The sequence below is a fragment of the Chrysemys picta genome, chromosome 6 (genome assembly GCF_011386835.1).
Source record: "Chrysemys picta bellii isolate R12L10 chromosome 6, ASM1138683v2, whole genome shotgun sequence".
Taxonomy (NCBI): Eukaryota; Metazoa; Chordata; order Testudines; family Emydidae; genus Chrysemys; species Chrysemys picta.
In genome coordinates this window covers 14,681,037-14,708,755 of record NC_088796.1, presented here as the reverse complement: position 1 = coordinate 14,708,755, position 27,719 = coordinate 14,681,037, and the positions used below count along the sequence as shown (strand labels likewise).

At 45.1% G+C, this 27,719-nt stretch overlaps 1 protein-coding gene across 20 annotated transcripts in view; it reads right to left on the bottom strand.

Moving 5' to 3' along the window:
• CTIF (cap binding complex dependent translation initiation factor) overlaps positions 1-27,719 on the bottom strand; it is a 320,545-nt gene that overhangs the window by 279,450 nt on the left and 13,376 nt on the right. For 3 of the 20 annotated variants that reach the window (XM_065549997.1, XM_065549989.1, XM_065550005.1), the window contains exon 2: positions 18,606-18,655. The exons of 16 other annotated variants lie outside the window; for them this stretch is intronic. The gene's annotated coding sequence lies outside the window, so the exon portion shown is untranslated. Of the gene's footprint in view, positions 1-18,601; positions 18,656-27,719 lie in introns of all 20 variants that reach the window. One more of the 20 variants, XM_065549992.1, reaches the window with a different exon arrangement.

Sequence of the window (27,719 nt, the reverse complement as noted above, 5' to 3'; positions counted from 1 at the left end):
GTACATAAGAACAAGCCCTTAGTCTGCTGGTGTGCAGAGACCACTACCTACCATGCTGACCGATATACTTGTACTCCCCTGTCTGTTTTCATCTGTTGTCTCTAGCCTTATACTCGGATTGTAAGCTCCTCGGGGCAAAGACTGTCTTTTGTTCTGTATTTGCAGAATAAGGTTCTGATCCATAAATAGGGCTCCTAGGCCCTACAATAGTACAAATAATACTTTGTGCTGTCTGACTGAAACCTTTATTTAGTGCAGACTAATGGGCATTCATACAGCATAATGAAGTGGCCATAGAAGCCGCGACATAGATTGGATAAAGGCTGATGTAGAGCCATTGCTTCTAGAATATTTACTCTGACCATGCCAAACAATGAAAACCCCCACTCTGCTAATTGTATTGTTTATTCTCTCTCTCTCTCTCTCTCACACACACACACACACACACACACACACACACTCTCTCTCTCTCTCTCTTAATTGGCCTTACTGTCAAGTTTTACAGGACAAGAAAAAAGTGAACGGTTTAGAACTGTAGCAATACTGTGGTGCTGGTTTTTAAATTATCTGATACCAGCAATCCACGTTTCTATGAACCCATCCTGGTCCAATACCAATCAAGTGGTTTGGAATGAGGAAACCTGACTGCAGGCCCTGTTCCTGCAAAATCAATGGGGCTACTCGCAGTTTGTAAAATTATAATTACAAACCATGATGATTTTTGCAAGACTGGCACCTTACTGGCTTTCAGAGGGGGACCAAGGACAATTTTCAACTTGATTTGTTCTGAGAGGGAATGTGCAACGAGAAATTTAAGACAAGAACGTGCCACTCAGGCATCAGCAGCTAAAGTTTTAGAATTTTAATCGCATGGGGTTTTTGTTTTGGTTTATCTTCAGCAGAACAGAAAAAAGAAGTCAGATGTGATGCTCCCATTTTGCACACTGGTTGGAAGTGTGTCAGACTACCCATTCACTCTCAACAGTATTTCTTTTATTCCTGATGCTTTCAATTAACTTTAATTGATGTTAATTGAACTCCCATCTTGCAATAAATTATATATCAAATCCTCTGAAAAAGGCCCAGCCTCTATTTGTATTTACTAGATTGGAGTCAAAAATTGTTTGCCTTCTGCTTACGGAAGACTGATGTATCAGAAAGGAAGATATTCTACTTTACCTCCCCCCAATTGAACCATTATTAAAAATGAAAGCATTTGGGCTGTGAATGTGAGCCATTCATGGCTTCGAGTCAGGTCAGCAGGAGGGCCCTAAGGAATGTTGAAAAATCAAGGCTGTCCCAGAGTTACTTCTCTGGTAGGTGGCAGACTGCAAAGGTTGTCCTGGACGCATGGGACACACACACACACACACACACACACACACACACCAACCTCTACAGCAGTGGTTGTCAACCTATAGTCCATGGACTATGTCTAAGATTTCCAAAGGAGTCCACACCAGCATTCAAATTTTTTTTAGGGGTCTACAAATGAAAAAAGGTTGAAAACCACTGTTCTAGAGCAACTGAAGAAACTAAAAGTCCACAATAAGCCAAAAAGGTCAAAACAAGTTACTGATTTGTGTGACAGAATAGGCCATGCACTAAGTATGTCATAAGACTTATATAACTTACATACTTATGCAAAAGTCCACAGGTCCAGAACTAATGCAGCCGAGGGTGCTGAGAGAATTGGCTGATGTGATTGCAGAGCCATTGGCCATTATCTTTGAAAACTCGTGGTGACTGGGGGAGGTCCCGGACAATTGGAAAAAGGCAAATCTAGTGCCCATCTTTAAAAAAGGGAAGAAGGAGAACCTGTGAACTACAGACCGATCAGCCTCACCTTAGTCCCTGGAAAAATCATGGAGCAGGTCGTCAAGGAATCAATTCTGAAGCACTTAGAGGAGAGGAAAGTGATCAGGAACAGTCAGCATGGATTCACCAAGGGCAAGTCATGCCTGACAAACCTAATTGCCTTCTGTGATGAGATAACTGGCTCTGTGGATGAGTGGAAAGTAGTGGACGTGTTATTCCTTGACTTTAGCAAAGCTTTTGATACGGTCTCCCACAGTATTCTTGCCGGCAAGTTAAAGAAGTATGGGCTGGATGAATGGACTATAAGGTGGATAGAAAGCTGGCTAGATTGTCGGGCTCAACAGTTAGTGATCAACGGCTCAATGTCTAATTGGCAGCCGGTATCAAGTGGAGTGCCCCAGGGGACAGTTCTGGGGCCAGTTATGTTCAACCTCTTTATTAATGATCTGGATGATGGGATGGATTGCATCCTCAACAAGTTCGAAGATGACACTAAGATGTGGGGAGAGGTAGATATGCTGGAGGGTAGGGATAGGGTCCAGAGTGACCTAGACAAATTAGAGGATTGGGCCAAAAGAAATCTGATGAGGTTCAACAAGGACAAGTGCAGAATACCGCACTTAGGACAGAAGAATCCCATGCACCGCTACAGGCTGGGGACCGACTGGCTAAGCAGCAGTTCTACAGAAAAGGACCTGGGGATTACAGTGGACGAGAAACTGGATATGAGTCAGCAGCGTGCCCTTGTTGCCAAGAAGGCTAACAGCATTTTGGGCTGCATTAGTAGGAGCATTGCCAGCAGATCAAGGGAAGTGATTATTCCCCTCTATTCGGCACTGGTGAGGCCACATCTGGAGTACTGCGTCCAGTTTTGGGCCTCCCACTACAGAAAGGATGTGGACAAAGTGGAGAGAGTCCAGCAGAGGTCAACGAAAATGATTAGGGGGCTGGGGCACATGACTTATGAGGAGACTCTGAGGGAACTGGGCTTATTTAGTCTGCAGAAGAGTGGGGGGGGATTTGATAGCAGCCTTCAACTACCTGAAGGGGGGTTCCAAAGAGGATGGAGCTCGGCTGTTCTCAGTGGTGGCAGATGACAGAACAAGGAGCAATGGTCTCAAACTGCAGTGGGGGAGGTCTAGGTTGGATATTAGGAAACACTATTTCACTAGGAGGGTGGTGAAGCACGGGAATGGGTTACCTAGGGAGGTGGTGGAATCTCCATCCTTAGAAATTTTTAAGGCCAGGCTTGACAAAGCTCTGGCTGGAATGATTTAGTTGGGGTTGGTCCTGCTTTGAGCAGGGGGCTGGACTAGATGACCTCCTGAGGTCTTTTCCAACCCTAATCTTCTGTGATTCTATGACAACTGTAGCACGAAAAGGATCAGGAAACTTCCTCCAGTAGCCAAGAATTGCAGCCACCATTGATCTTGCTTGCTCACTTTCTCCCAAAATCCCTGGTAGGAAAGTCTTTCTTCCCCTGACCTTCCAGTATTAACTTTTGGAATCTCAGTATATCATTTCCCCATCTCTAGCCCAATCTAGATCGCATGCTCTCTGCCAAAATAAAACTGTTCCTAATGGGCAACTGGCCCAAAAGTCATATCAGCTGGTCGGTCAGTGGCGAAGCTGAGAAAAGACTGACAATATCAAAGTTTCCCTTTAAAAGAGGTGAAATGTTATACTGGCTTTATTGCAGACTGGCTTGCTGGTAATGATTCCAGTCAAGTAGATAATACAGGCTGATCTGAGGACTTCCCGGAAGGATTGCTTGAATACATAATAGTTATAATCATGGCAAGCAGTAGTTTTCATTTCAGAAAATACTGAACAAAAGGGAATGTTCTCAAATGTTTAGAGTTCATACAAGGAAATTGGCAATGTCATATTAGCAAACCTTTCCCGCTGGGTTTGTCTGACATCAATTCAGCCAGTTTCAGCAGTCTCGAGATATGGCAGAGTAGTCAAGAGAGGCCACAGACACCGCTCCAGATCCATGTTTTGAGCACCCTGAAAGTTTGACTGTACTTACTTGGATCCAAGGGGTTTGCTCGGCCAGATCTGCTAGGGACAGTGGCTAGAAGCCCAGGAAGAATCAAGAGGAGGATGTATTTCCTTCTGGTTAGTCCTGCTCCCCTGCCTCTCTCTCTCAGATTGTGTTTAGCAAAAGCCATCATCTAGCAGCTTCTGTCCTCCACTTTAGCAGCGCAAGCTCATCAGGAGCTCAAGACTCAAAACTCCCAGTAACTTCAATGGGAACTGAGGGTACACAACATCTTGCAGGATCAGGCCCTAAAGTTTTACAGTTTGGATCCATTCAAAAGTGAAGTCTAATTACACTTCAAGCGCTTGATCCTGTTCCCTTTGGAGCAAGAGACAACACTATTCCCCTTGGTTTAAATGGGAGCATGATCAGGGCCAAACTTCGCATGACGCTGTCTAGTAAATACGTCCGGCCTGTTTCTCCATTACCTTACCCCACTGAGTAGCCATTTACGCCTGTCCAATGTAGACATTCTGTTTTGGTAGCATTTCGACACCCAGCTCTGCATAGGTGTGAACAGCTACACAAGGGGCAAGGCAAGGGAGAATCAGACATTTGTTTCGTGCAGAAAGTGCCGTATGCCATTGACAATTCTGTTATATACCACGTCCACACACTTCACAGCAGTGACGCCACCCTTTATGCAAACCCTGCTTAGCGTTGTGCAAGATACAGCTCGTATGTAAGCTGGCCATTTATGCAAGGAGATGACGCCACAGAGATTGATCTATTAAAAACAGTATGTGGGAACTGAGAAACAAGCCTCATATTGACTGGTCTTGAGGATTTCACTTTGGGTAGTGACTTGCATTAAATTCAGGGTGGCCAAATGCTACTCAATTTTATCAACACTGGATACAGACATTTTATTTATTTATTTTTAATGACAGCCACCTGTTTCAAAGCTCCTTCTTTTTAGCTGAACGATGTCCAATAAAGTTCAAGTTAAACAGGCTAGAGAAGACAGGCTATATAAATGGGATCTAAATGGCCAGCGATCATTTGAACCCCCTGTCAAGCACCATACATAGAGCAAGTAATTACAAACCCATCGTTCCAGCTATAGCTCTCCAGATAATCTCTTGGAAGATGAAGGATCACCTTGGTATTCTCTCCTACTTGTGGCCACCCCTCAAAATAAACCATTTTAATCTTGTTTTTGCTGGTACAGTCACCCATCCCACAACACCCAAGTCAGCCTCCTCTATTACAGGCATGTAGTAGAAATCCTACGGACTTTAGAACTATTTGTTTATTTACAATAGTCCAAATAATATCAGGCTAGGTGAGTGCAATCTATTCAGCAGAACCTTTTATCTACGAGGTAAAACGCCCCATCAGCTTCTCTCATCTGCCTTTCAAATAGCTCAGTCCCTGGCTAGTACTGCGCTGTCCGGCTTCTGTGGCACTTTCCAGGCTACCCAGTAAGCTAGTAAACTTTGGTTTAAGGCCCCACCCCCACCAACAGTGTGCTGGAAACGGTGTTACTCCAAATTGGTTATAAACACAGTTTAAACATGATTGAAGTTAATTCTGTTTAAACTTGACCCTAACGAGCCTGGCTGGCCAAACCATGTTTAAATGGCTTTACCCTGAACCAGTGGCTGAAACTCAGTTTGCGTCCCAAAACTGTGCAAACAGGCCTTGCACTCAGTTTTCCAGGGGAGATATTTTCCTAGACTCAGTGTTGCAAATTCTCATCATTTTAAAATCACACCTCAGGGAACTTGGCGGGTTTTCTTAAAGCGCCAGCTCCTGGAGTCATGTGACTGCACAAGCACCTCAGCTTCCAATAAAAAACCAACCAAACAAAAAAAGGTTTCAGAGTAGCAGCCATGTTAGTCTGTATCCGCAAAAAGAAGAACAGGAGTACTTGTGGCACCTTAGAGACTAACAAATTTATTAGAGCATAAGCTTTCGTGGACTACATCCGAAGAAGTGGGCTGTAGTCCACGAAAGCTTATGCTCTAATAAATTTGTTAGTCTCTAAGGTGCCACAAGTACTCCTGTTCTTCTTCAAACAAAAAAAGTACTTCTCAAGCACTCATGGTTAAAGAGAAAAGCTTGGAAATGTGACCCCCTCAAAGGCTTCAAGGCAAATAAAAAATAATCTAAAACGTAGTTTCTGTAAACGTCATGATTTTAAGCCAATCTCGTGATTTTTGGAAGCCTGGGGTTGGCAATACAGGAGAGTCCTACCTGCCTCCCCCACCCCACATCCACACTTTGCTCAGCTACTATTTCAGACCGCGCCTCTGTAGACTCAGTAAGACAGTCCTTGCGATGGATCATATTCAGTTTTTCCTTTGCTATCATGCTGAAGCTGATTGGGGCGGATGGGGGTAAAAAAGCAAAAGGGGGAGGGGATTAAGCTTGGGGAACTAAATAAAGAGCTTAGCTACTGCTTGCAGAGACACCAAGTATTTTTTTGTAGCATCTGCAAAACCAAATTGCAGAGGCTTCTCCCACTTCTAGTCTCTAGCCCTCCCTTGTGGATAAAAGGGAGATGGATACACTTGGTGAACTGGAGACAATCCCAACATTAAATCAGGCCGTACTGCTGAAAACTGGACAGGTTTCAATTTCCCTCCTGCCTCACTAAATCAGCTATTCCCACCAGACACTCTGGAGGTACTAATCTAAAACAGCGAAGGAGATGAGCCAGTGTCACTCAGCAGCTGAGGACAGAGCCAGAAATGCTTTTAGATATTGTACCAGGGGATTCTTAGTGAGCAGGGCAAGACAACAGCCTTTGGTCACAGATATGAGGGACACACCTCCCCCCAGTATGCCTATGAAAAAAGGGGTCATAGATTCATCATCTGTCTTAAAGCCAGAAGGGACGGCTGTGATCATCAGGTGCGTAACCCAAGCCACAGAGTTTCACCCAGCGATTCCTTCATCAAGTCTATGATTCATGGCTGAGCTAAAGCGTAACATTTTAAAAGACACCTGGTCTTGATTCCCTGGCTGGCTGAGGGCGGATGAAATGGAGCAATGCCAGACACTTGGGTCTTATCTACTCTTTTGCAAGATGCACTGTTGTTAACAGTGGCTCAGCTCCACCACGTGCAGCAGTGTGGGTAGCCCCACAGCAGGCTGGCCACTGGCTGTCGCTCAGCGATATATCAAAGGTGAGTGAAACACCAGCAGCCTGTTTGCACCAGAGCTCCCGCCATCGGGACAACTGGTGGAGCTGCGCCAGTGCTAGCAACAAGGGGATGTTTTAAGGGAGAAAAAGCCTAGTGCAGACTGGTGAGTGGGTAGGACAGGTCCCGCTCTGTGCCCGATCCACAAAGCACAGGCGTTTGTTACAGCCCCAGCTAGAGAGCGTTAGTTCTTTAGTACAAGCTGGGGAGACTCATGCGTTTAGCTCTAGAGGTTCCCGATTCAATGCCCGGTACGTTGGCCAAGATGGCAGCCATCATTAAAGCTGGTCGGGAAATACTTGCTGAACAGGTTTTCCAGCAGAAAATGCAGATTTGTCAAATTGGGAACTTTTCACGGGAAAGTGCCAATTTCAACAAAACTATGGAATTACGGGGAGCAGAAATAAAAGACGCAACCCAAAAAAGCAAATAACCGGTAGCCTGGTTGTTAGGGCATTCCCCAGGGACTTGAATTTTGGCCTCCCACATCCCTGTGAATGCCGGGATACTGGCTAGTTTGGTTCTCTCTGGCTAGTTTTTCAATGAAATTTAGAAAGGTCCTGGGCTTCGTCATGATGCGCAATGAGAAACTTTTCAATATTTCAAAACGTTCTTCAGGACAGGAAAACCATTTCCTGCCCAGCTCTCGACACCACACATGTACCCTTTCCAATGCTCATAGTCACCCAAGTACTGACCCAGGCCATTCGTATTTAGCTCCTAAATTTTCTTTTATGTCAGCCCCCAGAACGCTTTCATCAACTGCTATTCTCTGAACTCCCTGCTGCTTATCACCCACTAGCATTAGAAATGAATAGCTGGGGTATTTATTTAGAATCAGAATAGACTACATCTTTATTATCTTAATTAGCTGATCAAATACAGTTTCTCAGCTGACATTGCTCCTACCCAATGTTTTAATCAATGTATATATAAAAGAGATCTAATGTGTTCCAACTATAGTTTAAATACCCTGGAGAAGAATGCTATCAGTATTAATTCATGTTCCTTTCTGTGACCTGAGAAGGGAGGAGCAGGAATCGGGGTGGATGAATAAAATGAAAGAAGCAGGGGATAAATGCATGAAATTAAGCAAAAGTGCTGGAACTAGGAGTACTGGGGGTGCTACCACACCCCCTGGATTGAAGTAGTAACAACCACCCAAATACATGGTTTCCGCCTTCAGCACCACCACTATAAAAAACTGTTCCAGCACCACTGAAATGAAGTGAACAATTTAGGCTGAGATTTATTAGCCTGAGGAATAATCTGCCAAGGAAAGTGACATAAATCCCATTGCTTGGTGCATTTCAAGTTAAACTGGAAAAAACACCAGTCGTAATAACAACAAAGAACAACAACTTGTGACAGTCCTACAGTGGCAGAGGATAGATCAAATAACTTCACAGATCTCTTCTCTCCTCAGTTATAGGCAAACCTGGTAGGTAATCTTAACTATAGGTGTTGCTAACATTTTTCCTTATATAAAACATATTGGACAGCAAATGGTCTCTTGTAGATTTGTGGTTTGATTAGATTATTTTAAAATATAAAAATAGAAAAACACAGGGAAAACACAAACAATGTTGCTAAAACATTTCCAATTCATTACCAACTTCTTCAGACATTTCACTACACCTCACCTACTCCGGGCAAATATTTTCAATAGCTGTTGAGAGGCCTCCAGTTAAGAAGACTGTCACAATATTAGCCTTTACCTTATATCCAAACAAGCTGAAAGAACAACATACAGTAAAGCTTTATTTTGCTGACAACAGAATCGCACACAACTCTTCTGAGATATTCTACGGGTCACAACTGGATCAAGTTGGTAAAGCAATGCCTATTCCATCCCCATTATAAGAAATGTGGATGTGTTTGATTTAGGGCCATAAAAGTTATTTTGGGGAAAGAGAAATTGACACAGATTTTAAAACTAACAACAGGACTGATTTTCTTGTTTTTTTTAAGGGGGAAAAAACATCCCATGTATCTGGCTTATGGCCCAGCAAAATTCAGGGTTTGCGTCTGGGGATATTTATCTTCAAGCAAAGGTTTTGGAAGCCCCTCAACCTACAGCACTGTCTGAACACTCAATTGTGTCGAGCTGGGATTTGATTTTACTCTAAGTATCTCTCAGGCCCATTCCAACCATTAGTTGTAAAGCACTAGGAGTCTCAGTCATGGACCAGGAACCCATTGTGCTAGGCGCTGTACACACAAGAGACAGTCCCTGCCCCAAGGAGCTTACAAGAGGAAAAGTGCAATAAGTGCCAAGTATTATTACTTTATTTCTCTGAGCAGCCCATAAACTCTTTCCATATTCTATTCAAAGAAACGAGGCTGGGTTTTGGAGCATGCCAGACAAGCTTCCAGGTTGGGAGAACAGTCAGCTTGTACCTAATTCACTTTTTTTTTAAACACAGTAATTATCATCAAGTGGACCCCCTACAATAATTTAATTGCTCAATGTACCATCCTCCAGAACAATGTTTCTCAACCACGGGTACATGTACCTTGGGGGTATACAGGGGTCTTCTGGAGGTACATAAACTCATCTAGATATTTGTCTAATTTTACAACAGGCTATATAAAAAGCACTAGTGAAGTCAGTACAAACTAACATTTCATACAATTACTTGTTTATACTGCTCTGTATACTATATACTGAATTGTAAGTACAATATTTATGTTCCAATTGATTTTATAATTCTATGGTAAAAATGAGAACGTTGGCAATTTTTCAGTACTAGTGGGCTGTGACACTTTTGCATTTTTATGTCTGATTTTGTAAGCAAGTCATTTTTAAGTGAGGTGAAGCTTGGGGGTACGCAAGAGAAATGAGACTCCTGAAAGAGGTACAGTAGCCTGGAAAGGTTGAGAGCCAGTGGTGCAGAATGAAACGGTTCTAGCCCAGGCTGCAGTTATGGTCAGACCTTCTAAGAACAAGCTGGACACTTCTGCAACGTTCTTTGGCAGCAACTCGGCAAACCCCATCGCTGCACCTTTGCCCACAGCGCAACTGAGGATAGCCCTACCACTCTCTCAACTACTTGCTTCTAAGGTGTAGGAAATTTAACCCCCCTTTCTAAACTAGGCATGTCTTTAAGAGAGTGGCAAGTAAAGCAATGGGATGACTCAGGATTCCACTGAAGAGAAGGGCCATTTGGGGCCTGGAGTTTAGACCAGAGCTTTCCCAGTGATGGAAATATTTAAAGATGATGGTCCCTCCCTCTCTGCACCGCCCCTTCAAAACACCCTGCAGCTGCTCATTGTTACATTAGCTTTTGTATGCAAACAACATGCAGCTCAGCAATTCCTTTTCATTCGATCAGGATGCTGCAGCATGTGGGGCAAATTGGGCACCCAAAAATCCCTGGACATTTGGTTAAACCGAGATCAGTGAGCGTCTACATAGCACATGCACCTGTACATTATTTCAACAGACCCTCTCGCACATGAGCCTTCATGTCAGCGGGGTAACCTCACAACAGCAAAACGCGCAGATTAGACAGACTCTTACTCAACAAATACAGCAGCAGCGTCCAGAGGTGGACAACACAAAGCACAGGGCAAACCCAAAGAAGCATGACTGGGCAACCAATATCAAAGAGGAGAGATTGAGTCACTTCCTACTCCAGTGTCCAAAACACAAAGGAGTGCAAGGAAAACACTTCTTCAAGCTACCAGAAAGGAATCAAATTTCTCCTAAAAAGGAGGAAGAGCACTGGATGTAAGACAGGGAGAAAGGGAGCAGACAGAAGAGAGAGCATCACCCTATCTAGCAGCCTGCCACCAAATCAAGAACGGATATTAAAGGCCCAGGATTTCAAACTCCAAGCACACTGCAAAACCGTAGCCTGGGCAGATGCTTCCTGTATTGTTTCTACCTCTGACAGAGGGCTGGTCCCCACTTAGTCCGGACTTCGGACTAAGGTACGCAAATTCAGCTACGTTAATAACGTAGCTGAATTCGAAGTACCTTAGTCCGGACTTACCGCGGTCCAGACGCGGCCGGAAGTCTCCCCCCGTCGACGCCGCGTACTCCTCTCGGCGAGCTGGAGTACCGGCGCCGACTGTGAGCACTTCCGGGATCGATCCGGGATCGATTTATCGCGTCTTAACCAGACGCGATAAACCGATCCCAGAACATCGATGGCGTGCCGCCGGACCAGCCGGTAAGTGAAGACTAGGCCAGAGACAGAGTTCCTCTGTCCCCACTACACTCTGGCAATGTTCATACAGCTCGTCCCCTTGGGAGTATTTTGAATTGCAGTTTATAGTGGAGTATGCAGTGCTGCCCTCTCTTCTCCGTGCAGTATTGTCACCTTGGACTGCTGTCAAGGTGGCAACACTGTGAATAAAGTCCAGACAATGGGGGGGGGGGGGACAACGCAACTTTGTCAGTTCAAAGGGTGATCATCAGATGGCTTTGATTACTGCTGAGGCAAAAAGAACAGGAGTACTTGTGGCACCTTAGAGACTAACAAATTTATTAGAGCATAAGCTTTCATGGGCTACTGCCCACTTGTGAAGCAGCTGGCTTGGCAGCTCCTTGCTGTACAGCCGTTTCTGGAAGTCCTGCAGCGAGCACACGCAGATGCCTCCCAAATACTGCCCAAAAGGACACTCCTACATGAACAAATCCCCATGGGAAATGAAAGAGGCGATGCTCCCTGCCTTTGGGGCTCTGTACTTACACTTTTCTGCAAGGACAACGCTTGTGTGGACATGGACGGACACAGTCCGGCCTACTGAAAAAGTCTCAACCCAGCTTCTGAAAACCTTCTCTCTCCGGGATGGCATAACCGACTCCAAGTCCCTTTGGAATATAATTCAACTGCAGTAACTGAGTCAGCTGGAGAGGATTACTTCCTCCTCCCTCATCACGGGCTGCAAGTCTTTTCAGCGCGCCGAGTCCTGGTCTGGAGGGCATGGGAACTGAGCTCAGTCCTGAAAGCCAATCCCCACACAGGACGGCGTCTAGCAGTGCCACCAGGAGTCAGCAAGAAAGCTTTTACTATGTGCAGAAGGACATACCCAGTCTCAAGCAAACTGTGCCAATAATAATTCTAGGGAAAGAGGGAACTGATTGATACACGTCATTCATATACTAAGTCACAATGCTTTTTTATTTGGTTTAAGGTGAAATCTATGCAATTTCACAGGTTTAATGAAGTTCCATTCCCTTTGCTGGGGGAGATCATGTTCTCCCTGCTGAGATATCAGAGTATAAATACAAAACACATTAAAAGGCAGCCTTTGTTTTGAACTGACTGTCTGACTCAGCACAATTCTAGCTAATAGCTCCAAGACTGATAACAGGAGATGAGCCGAAAACAACCATTTCCCACTGCAGGCCATGAATCCTGGCGGATTTTTATTGCTAGTGGAGCTCACAGATAGATGTTTCCAAGAGGCATTTCGTACAGAAAATCCTTCTTTGTGGCTCAGTCCATCTCCTAGCGGCCTGAATAACAGCTCCTAAGAGATTCGGGGGAGGGGCAACAGAGAAGGAGCAGGGACAAATGTACCCCTTATTTTTACAGCATCTGGGTTAGGTTCTCTTCACCCAGATTCCCCTGAAAGAAAAAGCTCCTGTCCCTGTCAGTCAGTTAACGTACCACTTGACTTGGCTGCCTGTCCCCCGCAGTCTTTGAGCACTTTGAAGATGGAGTAAAATTGGCAGGAAAACACAGCAAGCATCTATGCCACTGTAATTCATGACAAAAACTTAAGAGTTCTGACTTTGGCTGTACCCCCAACTTACTGGGTGGCCTTGGGCTACTCACTAAGACTCCTAAATACCTTATAAATCAGGCCTTAATTCCTAATTATCTTTAAAAACATGGGCCAGAGTGACTCTGGGTCGGAGTTTCCCCATCTTTTAAGATGGAAATGATAGTGCTTAGTGAGGGGTGGCCAACCTGAGCCTGAGAAGGAGCCACAATTTACCAATGTACATTGCCAAAGAGTCACAGTAATACATTAGCAGCCCCACATCAGCTCTCCTCCTCCTCTGGCTCCCAGAACCTCCGGCCCACTGGCAGCCCTGCCGATCAACACCTCCCCCTCTCCCTGCCTCCCGATCACCTGTTTCGTGGCATGCAGGAGGCTCGGGGGGGTGGGGGGCGAGGGCATGGCAGGCTAAGGGGAAGGGGAAGGGGTAGAGGCTTTGGGGGAAGGGATGGAGTGGGAGCAGGGCCTGTGGCAGAGCCAGGGGTTGAGCAGTGAGCACCCCTTGGCACATTGGAAAGTTGGCGCCTGTAGCTCCAGCCCCGGAGTTGGTGCCTATACAAGGAGCCGCACATTAACTTCTGAAGAGTCGCACGTGGCTCCGGAGCCACAGGTTGGCCACCCCTGGCTTAGTGACTACTTGCGATCACTGCCCCAGCTGGCTGTGAATTGCACACAATGTATCATTTGTGTTATTCTGCCTCTTTCTATCACCCTCTGTTTGCTTGTCTCATCCACTCTTATGTCTTCACTTTTACATTGTAAGCTGTCAATTTCTCTATAATAACATAAGAAATGCCATACTGGCTCAGAGCAATAGTCCACATAGCCCTTATTCTGTCTCTGACAGTGTCCAGTACCCCAGCTTCAGGGGGAGTGCAATTTTGGAGAGATCCACCCATCTTCCCCTCCCAACTTCTGGCAGTCAGAGGTTTAGGGTCACCCAGAGCAAGGGTTTACATCCCTAACCACATTAATAGACCTATCCTCATGAACTTATCTAGTTCTTTTTTTAACCCAGTTATATTTTTGGTTACCATAGCATCCCATGGCAATGAGTTCCACAGGTTAATTTTGCGCTATGTGAAAAAGTACTTCCTCTTGTTTGTATTAAACCTGCTGCCTAGTAATTTCATCAGGTGACCCATGGCTTTGAATTGTGGGAAAGGCTAAATAAACACTTCTCTATTCACTTTCTCCATACCATTCATGATTTTATAGACCTCAATCATATCCTCCTTTAGTCGACTCTTTTCTAAGCTGAACAGCCCTAATCTTTTTAGTTTCTGCCCATATGGAAGCTGTCCCATATCCTAGATCATCTTTGTTGTCCTTCTCTGAACCTCTTCCAGTTCTACTACATCCTTTGGATGACCAAAACTGGACACACATTCAAGGTGTGGGGGTTCCATGGTTTTATACAGTTGGTATTATATTTTCTGTCTTATTTTCCATCCCTTTCCTAATCATTCTTAACATTTTGTTATGCTTTTTGACCACTGCTGTGCATTGAGCTAAAGTTTTCAGAGAATTATCTGTGATGAGATCTATTTCTATGTTATTAAGTGGGTCTATGAAAGCCTAGATACGGCCTGGCCACTTTGTGGTTTTATGGTATCCAAGACAAACATAGAAAACAGATCACCAGGCATCGAGAAAAGAGGCTTCCACTCTATGTTGTGATTTCCATTCTAGCAGTCATTCCCCCCCACAGCACACACGTAATGCAGCGAAGGAGTGTCATTAAAATTCCTCCTTCAGATCTCTGCAGCCAAGAAGAAGCTGGATTCCTAGAGGGACTGTGTGTGCTAGGACTTGGTACAAGCTCAGAAAAGCAAGGGAGGGAATAGCAGCCTTGTATTTTGTGGTCTGAATAAAACCACGTATTATTGATTTATCACACGATTTATGATTCCAATTAAATGGCTATGCTTGGACTGAGTGTCTGTATTCAGCCATCCTAGAAGCTACGCATTTGAAGCAAGCTCTGCAAACGTTAACCAAATTTTTCCCCTCTCCTTGTATGTATTTAATACCTATTAAATCACTCCAACGCTGTTTAACGCAGAGTCAACATCCTCACCTGGACCTGCAGTGCCAGTGTGTGGTGGGGGAAGGGAGGGGGGGGGTTCAGCAAGGGGAAAGGAAATAGGTCAGTTCCTTTATTTGAAAGCAGACAGATGTTCAACTGGATCCTTCTAGACCACTGCATCACAATGAAGGACAAGCTACCCACACAGCACAATACACACCAGGGCTGGAAAAGGCTTCGGTTTTAAAAAAAGTAGGCAAGATTTATTTTTAAATGGGAGGCACCATGGCGGGGGGGGAGGAACTGTTTCCAGAAAAGGTCTCTCTCCCTTCACTTTGCCTCCGGAGCGCCAGTTGTTTTTTGGCTGTGGCAAATCCTGGAAAAGGGGTGGGGGGATTGTTCTATGGGAGGACAGGGCTGGACAGCATGCTGACATAATCCAGTTTGGTGAAGCAATGGCTGAAGTGGGGAGGGGAGGGACTGGCTTTCAGGGCTGGGCAGAGGGCAAAGAACAAAGCACTCAGCACGCAGGGCAGCTCCTCCCCTGCCAGCCCACGGGGCTGAGGCGGGCTCAACTTGGAGACTTCAGCTGAAACAGTGCCTTCGGTCTCGGGGAGAGGCACCGACTCCTCCCCCTTCGCCCCCCCCACCTCACACTGACTCCTCCATGCATGACCCAGCTGCAGCGCACTAAGGAATACATTGCAGGAGGGGCATATTGGAAAGAACAGGGATTGTAAACTAGGGGGCTGGTCCAGCAGCCAGGCAAGGAAAGCAAACTCCACGCCCAGTCCTTTGTAAGGCCTCTTCCTCAGGGCGCTGTTTAGGGGTTATTACAAGCCTCACAAACAAGAACCAAATGAAGTCTCTAGTTCTAATTGCCACAGAAATTGGTCCAATAAAAGATATTACCTCAGCCACCTTGTCTCTCTAATATCCTGGGACCCACACGGCTACAACTACACTGCATGCTAATCCCCACAGGCATTTCTGGCCTCTACCAGCAAAGGGGGCAGGGGGAACTCCCCTTCCCACTGCCCCCAGCTTCCTCTTCCTTATGTATCCCACCCTGAAGAAGAGCTGCGTGTGGCTGGAAAGCTCGTCTCTTTCACCAACAGAAGTTGGTCCAATAAAAGATATTACCTCACCTACCTTGTCTCAGTCAAATGATGGTTAAGAGATCTCTTAACCCTTTTCAGACTGCAACTTTACTTTACTAACAGCACCTAGCTCTTATACAAGGTGTTTCATTTTAGCTCTCAAAACAAAGGGGGTTTGGATCATTATCCCCATTTTATAGATGGGGAAACCGAGGCACGGAGAGGTGAAATGACTTAACCAAGGTCACCCAGCAGGCCAGTGGCAAAGCTCGGAATAACCTAGGTCTACTGAGTCCCAATACAGTGCCTGATCCACTAGGCTACACTTTTGTGGCAGTGATATTTTATACTTGTAAAATGCAGGTTGTATAAACTGTGTCTGCAGATTTACCTGTCTCTCCCTTTATCTGTTAGTTTCCACACCTTTAAACACATGGGGTTTGGTTCAGTTTAAACTGTAACAATCCTTGGGGACATCCAACGTTTTCACCACGGCGGGGTTTTGTTTGATTGGGTGACTTTCCAGGATGGCTTTGCTTTGAAGAGAACACTGTGCAGCGCTGTATTGGTTTTCTCCTAAGCAGGGTGGGATGAAGCCTGCAGTGGTTGCCGAAGGCCGTAGCGGAGATCTGGGCGGGCAGCGCACCCCACCTCTGTACCTGACGAACTGTGCAGAGCCCACACGTCCATTTCAGACAGCATACCCTAGGAACAGAGCCCCCCAGTGTATCTCCCTCCTGAGTTTCTCCAGGGATGTTTGTTACGAGATAAAGAAGTGAGACAGGTTGAGCTTAAGGGTGAGGGAAGAAGCTGGGGAGGAGTGGCAGGAACAGTGGAGAAGAAAGAGGCCTTGAGGAACCCAGGAAGAATCTGGGTTCTCTCTGCTCCCTGCCTCCCCGCATGCTTCCTATAGTCACCTGCTGTCTGCTCCACAGCTTCCCCTTTGCCCTCATGCTCCCCCATTTCCTTCCTCTCTCAGAGTCTCCCAAACTGAGGTCTGCAGCGTGCTGGCTGCTTCCGTGGCAATGGTCTCCTCCTCATTTCCTGCTACTTCTCCCGGTCCTGGCTCTACCAAAGCAAATGGATACAAGGAGGAGGAGGAGCCTCTTCTAGGGGCCGCAACTACATAACAAGGACCTGGAGGAGAGGACAGAGCAGCCACCTGGAGCCAGCAGTGCGGATGGAGCTGCCATCAGGAGAGGCATTCGCAGAACTCCATGGAAGGAGGAAACCTGGTACCACATGTAAGGGTGCAGGAAACTAAGCAGCAAGCAGAGAAAATATCAAGCAATAAGCATTCCCATACAGGGGGAGGAGGAAGAGGAGGAGAACAACAGCAGAGCAACACCTACAGGGGCAGGGAGAGCGAGAGGAACAGAACAGATGGGAGGGAGAGGTGAAAATCCCCTTGTTCCAGAACACGTATAGTAAACTTCAGCCTGGGAAGGGCCAGGCAGATGGTGAGTTGCTTTTACTGCTCCTCACTGAGTGCAGCTGAGTGCCCTGTCTTCCCTACCTTCCACCTGACCCACTCGTTTGTCTCATCCACCTGTTAGGTCTGGTCTTTTAGCTCTTAAGGATACAAATGGTGATTTTCTGGTTGTACAGCTCTGGGCACAAGGGCACCCACGCTGGCTGAGGCCAGTAGGCACTGCCACATTATTAATTATTTGTCTTACCGCTGCACTTGAGAGCCCCGATTGTGGATCTGGACCCCATCATGCCAGGCGCTGTACAAATACAGAACCAAAAGCTAGACCCTGCCCCAGAGAGCTTACTACCTAGGCACTATGCACGTGGAATAAGAAGAGCAAGAAGAGATGGAGAAGGTAACTTTTTCCAGATCACATTAAAGACAGTTAAAATACGGACAGTCTAACAGTGCTGTAACACACAGGTACTGTGTGCAGCCAAAGGGAGGTACTTTCAACAACCATGAACAGGAGGGTGATGTCCTCTAGACAGACAATCCCTTTATTAATAGGTGGTCAGTGCTCTGAGAGAGTGCGGGAACAGCAGCCCCAGTAAATTAGCATCCCTGTGGGCATTCTAAGGTCTGTATTAGCTATTAGATAACCTTTGCAGGGGCAGGAATAAACGCCCCAATGCCAGGTTTTTAAGACGCGTGGGAGCAGAGAAAGTGCAGTGGGGCGAGTGAAGAGGGAGGCAGGTGGAATATGGGGCGTGTTCTACAGCAAATAGATTTTATTTTCCCAAACATGTGTTTAATTTAAAAGCCTGTCTGGATTTGAAAAATTGTCAGCCACTAAATAATCACAGGGCAGATGCATCACAAATAAGCACACATCAGTGTGGCTAGCGCTCAACCGCATGCGCTGTGGTTTTCCAAGTCATCTAAAATAATGCTGGAGTGGTTAACTGCAAGTGCTGCTTCAAGAGGGCTCTGGAATAATCGTCTCCTGAATCTTGGTGGAACTGACAGCCCAGACGCTGCTAATGGGCCTTTCAGCACAATATGCCAAGTCCTTCTGAAGGTCATTCTCCCCTGGCGAATTAAAGCAGGGAACAGCAGGAGCAAATTAACCAGTGTACAGGGCAAGTCTAACATGTTACCGTGCAGTTTAACCAGTACCACCCTGCACGGAACAGCGTGGAATACGGAACCTAAAGAACTAGAAGGTGACCGGGAGTGGTTACTGTGCAGTTAAGAACTGGTGTAGCAGAGTTAAAAAACAAAGAAGTCTCATCAGTTTGAAAGTACTTGCAGTTCGGGGTGCTTGCAGGTTAACCCAGGATGAAGAAGGGCTGGATGGAGCTAGAAAAAACAAAAACAAAAAGACTCCATCTCTGTGTGGTGCTAACACTACTCATTTGTGTTGTTGCAATTTTTCTTGTTATTCTGATCCGGTTAGTCATTGGAGTTAGTAAAAAAGCCATATTTGGTTTTCTGGATTTCAGGAGACATAAGCAGAGGAATGATGGGGGTCATATTTCCTACTGTAAAACCACACCACTGAACAGTTACAGTTCACTGCTAAAGAATCCTTCTAATCCAGAGTTTCCAAACCTTCACAACTGAGCCCCCTCAAGGGAAATGAACGGAATCATGACCTCCCTGCATCCCAGCTTTGTGTTGTTAAAAGCCTACACACCTGAACTTCTACACACACCCACAACAGTCCTTCACACACCCACAACAGTCCTTCACACACCTAGTTCCCTCAGGAAATGAGGATGTAGAGCTTCATAATAGGATGCTTCCTCTCTTTTCTGACATGCTTTGATGAGCAGAGATACAGTCAGAAGTACCGACATTTAAAATACCATCCCTGGCATCTGAGTCAGCACTCATAAAACAGGCCCATTCAACACCTCACAGCTGTTGTTTCAGGCTTTCTGAAAACTCAGGCAGGCATTGTTGCATCCGTTACATTTGGGTCACATTTTAAAGGTTTTCTTTAGAACCATAACGGGTAGAGGCTTATTTAATAGAAGAAAAAAAGTCCGAGTTTCTAGAGGACAACTGAGAGACTGTCTGTGCCTCACCCCCGGCATGCCCTGAGCAGCAGGGTCCCCACTTCGGGGACCACTCCTTCACCAAACCAAGCCTTGCAGATGTGTGCAGCAAATAGAAACATATTTACAAACAATTATCTTGGATATGTTTTTCGTGATAGTGCCGTCAGCACTAGTTCTAACAGTTCAGGGAAGGAAGTGGAGTGGTCGAATACTGTGTACAGATGTGGTCTCATCTCAAAAAAAATATACTGGCACTAGAAAAGGTTCAGAAAAGGGCAAATAAAATGATTAGGGGTTTGGAACGGGTCCCATATGAGGAGAGATTAAAGAGGCTAGGACTCTTCAGCTTGGAAAAGAGGAGACTAAGGGGGAATATGATAGAGGTATATAAAATCATGAGTGATGTGGAGAAAGTGGATAAGGAAAAGTTATTTACTTATTCCCATAATAGAAGAACTAGGGGTCACCAAATGAAATTAATAGGCAGCAGGTTTAAAACAAATAAAAGGAAGTTCTTCTTCACACAGCGCACAGTCAACTTGTGGAACTCCTTACCTGAGGAGGTTGTGAAGGCTAGGACTATTAACAGCATTTAAAAGAGAACTGGATAAATTCATGGTGGTTAAGTCTATTAATGGCTATTAGCCAGGATGGGTAAGGAATGGTGTCCCTAGCCTCTGTTTGTCAGAGGGTGGATGGAGATGGATGGCAGAAGAGAGATCACTTGATCATTGCCTGTTAGGTCCACTCCCTCTGGGGCACCTGGCATTGGCCACTGTCGGTAGACATGATACTGGGCTGGATGGACCTTTGGTCTGACCCGGTACGGCCTTTCTTATGTTCTTATGTTCTAAGTAGTGATCCGCACAAACTGTAGCTAATCTTGACTTACACTAGCAGGTTTGAGAATATTAGACAAAAACAGAGCTTTAATGATTGATATCAAGCTCTCCCAAAATGATAGCTGCTTCTCTTTAAACATTGAAAAAGATTAGCAAAACAGCATTTAAAGGTTACCTGCTCACTTGAAAAAGAGTTGTGACTGTTTTGCTTCTAAAAGATGCATAAATAAAGCCTGAAAGACATTGTTGGTTTTTTCCCTACTTGTTTCTTATTTTAGCAGTTCAGGCCTTGTCAAACCAGGGAAGATTCTTGAGCTACTGGGGATTTAGTGACATAATGACATTGCAAAAGACTGAAAGCTGAGCCATTAGGAAGGAAAGGATTTAAGTCAGGCTATTTAAAACCAAGTGATGTGGCAATTTCTCCCATCACTTGGGGTTTTAAGATCAAGAAGCATCACTAAAAATATTCTATAGTTGAAACAGAAGTGACGGGTTTGATGCAGAAATTACTGGATGATGTTTGTTGGACTACAGAAGGTCAGATTAGATCAGCGTTTCTCAAATGCAGCCACCATGGCTACATGTGCCCACCAGGCAGGGCCGGCTCTGGCTTTTTTGCCACCCCAGGCAAAAAAGCCTCCTGCCGCCCCCCCGCCCCTGGCGGGGAGTACGGCAGGGGAGGGCGCCGAGCCCGGCCGCGGGCCCGCTCTCCCCGACTGGCCGGAGCGCCGGGGGCAGGGTGGCGAGCCCGCCGCGGCTCCGCACTCCCTGGTGGCCGGAGCGCCGGGAGGAGGGCAGAGAGCCCGGCCAGGGCTCCGCTCTCCCCGACCGGCTGGAGCGCCAGGGGGAGGGCAGAGAGCCCGGCCAGGGCTCCGCTCTCCCCGACCGGCTGGAGCGCCAGGGGGAGGGCAGAGAGCCCGGCCAGGGCTCCGCTCTCCCCGGCGGCCAGAGCCCGCCGCGGCCCCGCTCTCCCCGACCAGCTGGAGCGCCAGGGGGAGGGCGGCGAGCCCGCCACGGCCCCGCTCTCCCCGACCGGCCGGAGCACCGGGGAACGGCGGTGAGACCGCTGCGGCTCCGCTCTCCCCTGCTTGGTGGGCTGGTGCCTGGAGCCGGCTCTGCCACCAGGGGGTTTTCTTGTGGCCCCTTCCTCTTGGGCAGTGACAGGGCGGGGGGACCATTCACCCCTTCCCTGGGGCCACCAGTAGGGGTTGGGCCCTGTCCCCCTCTGCAGCCACAAACACCAGAGGAGCAGGCAGCCTATGTGAGTTCCCTCCTTTCCCAAGAGCAGTGGGGCTCGGGCTTCCGGCTTCAGCCCTGGGGCGCTGGGTGGCAGCCTCCAGCCCTGGGGCTTTGGGTTCTGGCCACAGGGCTTCGGGCTCCATCCCCCGGCTATGGGACTTTGAGCTCTGGCCCACATCGCTCAGGGCCCTCACTGCCTTCCTCAGCCCTCCATTGCCCCTGGCCCCCACTGCCTCCCTACCCACCTCTCCATTCAGAGCTTAATTTGTCCCCCAGTTTGCCAGGGCTGAGTAAGTCTACTGTGAAAAGTGATATTAACAAACCTACAAATATCAGTTTTCACATGAGCAGACTTAATTGCTAATAAGTTTAAAAAGAACAAAAACCCAGCAACCAAAAAAACAAAAACATAAAAGAGAAGAATGTGCAAAGCACCTTGCTTTGTTTCTATTCTGTTTAGGTCCAGTAAAGAACAGAGACAACTGTACATTATTTTTATTATTGAGTCTGAAAAAAACCCCTAGATAAATAAATTACAATGATTTGGACATGGATATGTGCATATTTGTTTGTTTTTCCTAAAGTTAATTAAGTATTTTAGGAAAAATTATCAGAGCATTCTAAGGCCACCAAAACACTTCTTGTGGGAACTCCTGGATTAGATGATCACAACGGTACCTTCTGGCACTAAAAGATTTGAATCTATGAAAAACGTTGTTTTCTGTGTATTTTTGCTAACAACCTTTTAGCTTGGGTGCCTAACTAACACATGAGGGAAAGGATGCCTTTCCGAAGGCTGGTGAGAGCTCACAATGCTCTCCTCCTGAGATTTCCAAAGAGTCCTCCAGCAAGGCCATGGAACAGCGCATTCCTGATATTCCTCCGGTAAAGTCAAGCAGAAAAAAACCCTCTCAGTGAGCCTTTTCATTTCAAGGTTCTTTATATATCATACAGAAGCGCAAAAGAAAAGAAAAAAAGACAATTTTCAATAAACATCCTTTGCCCACTGCTTGTAAGACGACAACAAAACCCCACTAAAGCCAAGCAGTCCACAGTGAAGGCAAGAACTTCATCCATGGCTCTCCCCAGTAGCAATAAAAAAGCAAAGATGAACAAAAAAAATTCCCAACCAGGTCCTGAAAACCTAGAACAGAGGATAAACGTCAGTCTAGCTGCCGCAGAGGTGATGCCTATAGAAGACCTAACAACTGTTCGGCAGTAGGTGTGCTGAGCCCACTGCCCATCATGCTGACCAATATTAGCCCATTGTTTCCTTATGCTCCCCAATCTCCCCCGTTGACTCCCCTCTTATATTTAGATTGTAAGCTCTTTGGGACAAGGACCGCCATTTTGTTCTGCATTCGTACAGCATCAGGGGATCCAGGCCCAGGACCGCCATTTTGTTCTGCATTCGTACAGCACCAGTGGATCCAGGCCCAGGACTACAGCACTAGGAGTTGCCACAATACAAATAAATAATAATAATAATAATAATAATAAACAAAGGTCCACTAAAGACATACGAGAAATCCTAAAGAAACTGTCAACTAAAAAAAATCCCCACATCGCACTTTCCGAATTTTTCTTAAACTTAGCGCTGTCATATATTACATCTAAGATAACTTGAAATGAAGGATTTTACAGAAAAAAATAATTTTATTAGAGTAGCACGGAGATTGGAGTCTCACTGTTGGATTATCTATATTTCTTCAGTATGGGAATGTCTACACTGCAACTGGAAGCATGCCTCCCAGCCCAGGTAAACAGACCTGTGTTAGCCAGGCTCGCACTAGCATGCTAAAAATAGCCGTGTGGACACTGCAGTGGCTCGAGCTAGCTACCTGAACTCGGACCCAGAAGGTAGGGTGGGCTGGAGCTCAGGTAACTATTCAAGTTTCAATGTCCACACAGCTATGTTTATGCCAGCGCAAACCCCACTAACACAGGTCTTTCTATCCAGGCTGGGAGGCTCGCCCCTAACTGCAGTGTAGACATACCCTGTGTGCACACAGCAGCACTGTATTTCACTTATGTAGTCAGCTCCTTTTAGCCATTTTAGTAGGTTGTTCCTTCTTTCCAAAGTCAGAAGCGATCAGATTAGGGATTAACAGTTTCCATTAGCCCCTTTGAAGGGACACAATCCTCTCTGAACATTTCATCCATTTTTAAACATTACTTCCAGGGACCAGATCCTATCTCTGCCCCTAATTCCCCTGCCATGGCGTTGTGGTTTTGCAATCACATTTTTCCTATTTTTAAAAAAGACAGTGTTCCTGCATGAAAGGCCCAAATCAAGAGTTACAGGAGAAACAGACAATGCACAGAGAGCTGCCAAATGCACAGAACAAACAAACCGAAGGAAAGCACAGTTTCAACTTCCAACATGCAGTCAGTCGCCTCATGCATTGCTATTGTTACAAGAGAAAAAAAACAAGTCAGACTGTCCCTTTAAGTAAATTCTCCTTCCCCAGTTACACAGTCTTTAAAACACATCAGCTGCTAAACTAATTTTTTTTTTTAAAAACCTGAGACGATAGATCCCATTTGCCAAGCTTTCAAAAGAAAAATGCAGCAGAATTACAACCCCCTTAAAAAAAATCTAATCAGTTTAGCAGCATGCGATAACTTTCATCACCTCACGGGAGTAAAAAAAGAATTTCCTAAAACCTCACAAGCCTCCGTATTTTACCATAAAGCTTTCAGCTGAAGAACTGCTGCAATATTACAGACATAAATTACCAGACTAACAGCCTCGTTTCCCCAGTCTTTAAACCAGAGAAGAATTTAATCTACCATCTGCTTCCAAGTTCATCAGCTAACTAGGCAAAGGATACCTATGCTGCTCCATATTTAGAACTCTCCCAAAGTGAATTCAATGCTTTACACCTGTAGCAGACATGGTCCATTGATTTCTAAGGATGATAGGTGAAATGCTGGCTCCATTCCTATAGCGTTAAGTCAGACAAATGACACACATTTTTCTATTAGTAGCATCCAACTAAGCAGCAACATCACCAGTTCCTGCTTTCTTTTCCTCTCTCATATAAACACCGAAGATGGTACTACTTATAATTGCAACACGGAGACACTTAAATCGAATCCTCTCTTAATAACACAGGGACGCTGTCTTACTGCTTCATTATTGTCAAAGAATACATAGTCCATGACTCTCTCTGACACACTGCAAGAATTTGCTTCTGGCAAACTGATTTCCACTGCCTCCCTTTGCCAAAAAAACAAGAACACAAGAGCACTAGTTTCCTGTGAGTCAAAAAAGGCTTCCCACTTCACAGGGACACACCAGAATGTCAGAAGCACAAGGGGAAAGAGACCACAAAATAATAATATTTAAAAGGATTCTCCCAAACCTTTTGCATTTATGGTAGGTAAGCCAGAAAGGCAGAAAAAAAGCAGTCTGAAATGTAAGGGCCAAAGGGTGTGCCCCTGGGATTTAGGAGCACAGGTCCCCATGGAAAGTCATTAAGATGCTTTTGAAAATCCTCCTCATACATTTTCAAGTGTGGCCACTCACGAAAGCTTATGCTCTAATAAATTTGTTAGTCTCTAAGGTGCCACAAGTACTCCTGTTCTTTTCACTCATTTTAGGTGCCCAACCAGAGACACCCTACGCCTGCATTTCAGAAGTGCTGAGAACCCCACTGTTCCCCATTGCAGTCACCCAAAATCAGTAGTCACTTTGGCCTCACTCACTAACTCAATTGAGAAGTACAAACAATAAGCCAGGAGAGTAACAGATTAAGTTTCTCAGCAGGATTCTGAAAGGAAAGGCTCCTGGAGCTTACGTGATCGTGATCGACTCAGCAAGTAGGGAGGAAGTGGGTGTATGTGCAAAAAAAAGTAGTTTCATAACAGTCCAGGGAGATCTGCAGAGATGCACTGCAGCGGCCACTTGTTCCTTTTTCAATGTTGACTACAAGGAATCTCGGTAATAAAGAGGAACATTTGATAAAAGAGAAAAGTCAGGGCAAAGTCATCAAAAAAGCCTTAAAAAAATAAAAACAACAACTACATTTTCATCACACTAGATCCCTCTCCAAACCAGCTCTTAAAAGTACCCGCTCACAGAACAGGAAAACCATTACACGCTGGACATACAGATCAACCTTCTAAAACTGTCAGGAAAGCGTACTAACCCAGATGCAGAGCAACTCCCGCCATGACGATCATTATAATGAGACAAAAAATTGTGTTCTTCTGATTAAAACAAAAATCCATCGTTCACCCCAGATGAGCTGGGGAGTAGACGTTTTACAAGGCTGATCTAATTACAGTTCCCAACTCCAGCAGGTGTAATGCAATACCACTGTAACTTCTGCCATAAGAACTCCAGGGGATAAGGCAATGGGCTGGGAGTCAGGAGACCTGGGCTCTATTCTCTGCTCTCCCACCAACCTGCTCTATCACCCTGGGCAAGTTGCTCCATGTCTGTGCCTCAGTTTCCTAAACTGGGAAATGGAGCTAATTATTAGGGCTGTCAATTAATTGCTGTTAACTCACGAAATTAACTCAAAAAAATGAATTGTGATTTAAAAAATTAATTGTGATTTAAAAAATTAATTGTGATTTAAAAAATTAATCGCAGTTTTAATCGCACTGTTAAACAATAGAATACCAATTGAAATGTATTCAATATTTTTGGATGCTTTTCTAAATTTTCAAATATATTGATTTCAATTACAACACAGAATAAAAGTGTATAGTGCTCACTTTATATTATTATTTTGATTACAAATATTTGCACTGTAAAAATGATAAACAAAAGAAATAGTATTTTTCAATTCACCTCATACAAATACTGTAGTCAATCTCTTTGTCGTGAAAGTGCAATTTACAAATGTAGATTTTTTTGTTACATAACTGCACTCAAAAACAAAACAATGTAAAACTTCAGAGCCTACAAGTCCACTCAGTCTTCTTGTTCAGCCAATTGCTAAGAGAAACAAGTTTGTTTACATTTATGGGAGATAATGCTGTCCGCTTCCTATTTACAATGTCTCCTGAAAGTGAGAACAGGCATTTGCTTGGCACTTTTGTAGCTGGCATTGCAAGGTATTTACATGCCAGATATGCTAAACATTCGTATGCCTCTTCATGCTTCCGCCACCATTCCAGAGGACATGCTTCCATGCTGATGATGCTCGTTAAAAAAATAACGCGTTAATTAAATTTGTGACCAAACTTCTTGAGGGAGAACTGCACGTCCCCTGCTCTGTTTTACCCGCATTCTGCCATATATTTCATATTATAGCAGTCTTGGATGATGACCCAGCGCATGCTGTTCATTTTAAGAACACCAAAGAAGGTACCAATGTGAGATTTTTAAAGATACCTACAGCACTCGACCCAAGGTTTAAGAATCTGAAGTGCCTTCCAAAATCTGAGCAGGACGAAGTGTGGAGCGTGCTTTCAAACATCTTAAAAGCGCAACACTCTGATGCAGAACCTTCTGCTGGTGGCACCTGACTCAGATGATGAAAATGAACCGGCGTCAGTCTGCACTGCTTTGGATCGTTATCTAACAGAACCTGTCATCAGCATGGATGCACGTCCTCTGGAATGGTGGTTGAAGCATGAAGGGACATAAGCATCTTTAGCATATCTGGCACATAAATATCTTGCGACGCTGGCTACAACAGTGCCATACGAACACCTGTTCTCGCTTTCAGATGACATTGTAAACAAGAAGCAGACAGCATTATCTCCTGAAAATGTAAACAAACTTGTTTGTCTGAGTAATTGGCTGTACAAGAAGTAGGACTGAGTGCACTTTCTAGGCTCTAAAGTTTTACATTGTTTTATTTTTGAATGCAGTTTTTTTTTACATAATTCTGCATTTGTAAGTTCAACTTTCATGATAAAGAGATTGCACTACAGTACTTGTATTAGGTGAACTGAAAAATACTATTTATTTTGTTTTTTACAATGCAAATATTTGTAATAAAAATATACAAAGTGAGCACTGTACATTTTGTATTCTGTGTTATAATTGAAATCAAAATATTTGAAAATTTAGAAAACACCCAAAAATATTTAAATAAATGGTTTTCTATTATTGTTTTAACAGCGCGATTAATCACAATTAATTTTTTTAATCGCTTGACAGCCCTACTAATGATTCATTCCTTAGAAAAATGTGTGAAGTTGATGGGGGGGGAAAGCACTATATGCTCTATGTATGAGCTACACACTATTAATGATTATTGGAAGACAAGAAGCACATTTGCTACATGCCCTCCAGGGTTGGAATTTTGCTAC